General features: G+C 34.5%; 1 long non-coding RNA gene across 3 annotated transcripts; it reads right to left on the reverse strand.

Moving 5' to 3' along the window:
* Positions 1–251: 251 nt before the first annotated feature.
* On the reverse strand, positions 252–2,838 carry LOC115995732. Of its 3 annotated transcripts, none has more exons than XR_004093559.1 (6): positions 2,481–2,838; positions 2,351–2,396; positions 1,347–1,502; positions 818–902; positions 659–725; positions 252–461 (listed from the first exon to the last, which is right to left on the reverse strand). It is a non-coding gene; the product is annotated as an uncharacterized LOC115995732 (long non-coding RNA). The 3 variants fall into 3 exon arrangements; XR_004093560.1 differs by having other exon boundaries at positions 2,351–2,406; XR_004093558.1 differs by having other exon boundaries at positions 2,351–2,838.
* Positions 2,839–3,097: the final 259 nt, after the last annotated feature.

Raw genomic sequence — 3,097 nt, forward strand, 5'->3', positions numbered from 1 at the left:
CCACTTTTCCGACCAAATTGTGTATCCAGAAAAACCCTCGTCGCTAATTCCCGACCATCGGAGGAAGTGGTCGGAAATTTCGACCACTTTTTAATATGGTCGGAAAAAAAACGACCAGCAGGACAACCCGCGAATCCAGATTTCCGACCACTTTGGTGGTCGGAAAATTGGAGGCAACAAATAAAAAAATTCATTTCACTACAGAGAGAAATGAATATATATATATATATATTGTTGGTATATACAACAAATTTAAAAGATTCTAGAATAGTTTATTAAGAGAATTCATTCTTGAATATGAATATATAGTTGAAATTTATAACATTCTGGAATTGAACTTCTGATTCAATCTCCAAACTAATACTTCTCTCCATACTTGAACTTCTGATTCAATCTCCAAACTAATACTTCTCTCCATACTGCCACCAACATTGGACCACAGGAGGAAGTGTGCAGTCAAGCTGCAAACAATCACAAAAAATAATAAGTTTCAGATAGTAACTCTTGACTTAAGTAGTTCATCGTACATAGCACCAAAAAGATCACAGTATTAGAACACAAAAAAGACTATGAAAACAGAGATGAACTCAAAATTAAACACAACATGTTAAAATGTTAAAAAAAATTAGGTAAATGAATGGGCAAACAAGAAACTAACATTGGCAACTGAATTGACATGTTGAGATTGCTCCAATGATCTTCCTGCAGCTGGTAAGGTTAACAGACTGCTCTAAAGGCAAGTAATGCACAATTAAATCCAACAAAAAATCAATAAACAGATCATAATATAGTGGACTATACAAACAAATATATATACCTGAGCTCAATCTGCATGCTGTCATTTTCTTTCTTCATCCTATCAATTTCATTTTCTTTCTTAACCATCCAGCATCTCAACTAACCTATCAACATAAATATGTATATATTTATTTAGTATTGTTCTTCATGTACTACAGAAACTGACCAGGCCAAGAGATATACACACACATACACTAGTACAAAAATGCAAATCCACTACAAAAATGCAATAAATAAAAACTATCATATTAAAACAATAAATAAAAACAAAGATTAAGCAAACAAACAGTGAGAATACCTTAAGCAAACAAACAGATAGACATTCATTCAGTGCTATACACACCAAGTGAGGAAAATGAGACTGAGACCAGTTAATTTAATACACCATCTTGAATTTGTCCATGGTTCCAGTTAAGATTCTGTTCGTATGTGGCCTTTTCTGCTAGACTATTGCATTCATATCAGTTGATTGTTGACTAACTCACATTAGAGGCTTTTGAGAAAGTAAAACACATTCTTTTTTGACAAATAAAGAAAGAAAAACTTACTCTTTTAGCAAATTGACTCTATCTTGCAGTCCTTCCAGTGCTTTTTCATTCTCATGTTCATCAATCTCATGAGAAGAGTATGATAATGAAGCCCTAATGCCACCTTCCTCAATACCATCAAACTTACTCAGGTTCATTTTTTGAAGTATACTTTTTCTGTAAAATAAAAATAAAGCAGTTAAATAGGGACAAAGCCAATTGCCAGGGATTGAATATCCCCATGGTTAAGTTGCAATAAAAAAGAATTGCAATTAAGAGATAAATTTTAGGCAATGAAGGGACAAAGCCTATGAATTGAGATAGCAGTAGAGTGCCTCCACATCAAACTACATAAAAAGGGGAAAATTTTGAAAGTTCACTAGTTACCTTTGGCATCTAAAGGATCAAATGTTATTGCATTGCCAGTTTGGGCCAAAGACACTAACTAAACATTGAAATGCAAAGACACTAACTAAACATATCCAATATAATTCTTTACCCAAACTGTAATGCAAAACCACCACCCATCCAAAAGGAGCACACTATCATCATCCTCTACAACTTTGCAAAGCCAAATGACCTTGTTCATCTATATCACATCCTTCCATTTCCATACAGTGAACAAAATTCTGCCTCAATATTTTTCTTTTATGCCTATACATAATCAATTACACAAAGACCCAATTTTTTTTAGCAGGAAGTTAAAAGCAATTATGAATCCTATGTAACCCAGCTTTATACTGCAAGTGACTGGTAATCTAGAACCAAATATAGTACTACAATTATTCACAGAGTAATTCAATATTAACTGGGAACATAATCTCTGATTAATCTCTGGCATAAATTATAAATCAAACAATTAACTAGAAGTGTCATAGAAGTATTTCAACAAATAAATGGGAAAAATTCAAGAAAAGGCAAAATAAAATTTCTACAAATCATAAAATACCACATTTATCAAATTAATAATAAAACACACATGTATTATTAACCATAAAAATAAAAATAAAAATAAAACAACACACCTGCAGATCGGGGGGAGAAGATGGCACCGGCAGTGTGTCGTCTGGGCTGGAGAAATCTTGTCAAGACAACAATAAAACACACATATATTATTAACTATAATTAAAAAAAAAAACAAAAACAAAAACGAACCTGCTTGAACGCGGCAGTGGACGATGAGGGCTGGGGCAGAGGCGGTGGCAGCGTCGGCGTCTTCGCAGGAGAGGCGGTGGCAGCGCAGAGTCGATGGTGGCGTCGGATCGAAAGAAACGACGAAGCAATCAGCGGTGGGGTCGGCGGCTGTGGCGGTGGAGGAGGTTCGCGGTGGAGCTACATCTGAGAGAGTGCGAAGGGAGTGTGGTGGAGGCTGGCGTCGTCTGAGAGAGAGGGTGAGAAGGGATCGGAGAGTAAGAGAGTGAGAGAGAGGAGCGGATCTGAGGTCTGATTTGGGAGGTAGGGTTTTGTTTTACTGAGTATTGGCGAAATTTTGGGGAGCTGAGGAGGGAGAGTGGAACATTGGCTAAATTTTGGGGTTAAATCTGATAATGGCGCCATTTTTATTTTTTATTTTTTTTTGAGAGAGAATGGCGCCAATTTTAATTATTTCGGGGGAAATTTTAGCACAATTTTTTTATAACATAATAATAATAATAATAATAATAATAATAATGTCAACTTTAAAATAAAATTATTTTAAAATTTATAAGTTCATAATTAAAAATAATTTATGATGATGACTATTATTATTATAAAAAATAAATTATATTAAA

The sequence above is a fragment of the Ipomoea triloba genome, chromosome 1, assembly GCF_003576645.1.
Source record: "Ipomoea triloba cultivar NCNSP0323 chromosome 1, ASM357664v1".
In the NCBI taxonomy this organism is placed as follows: Eukaryota; Viridiplantae; Streptophyta; class Magnoliopsida; order Solanales; family Convolvulaceae; genus Ipomoea; species Ipomoea triloba.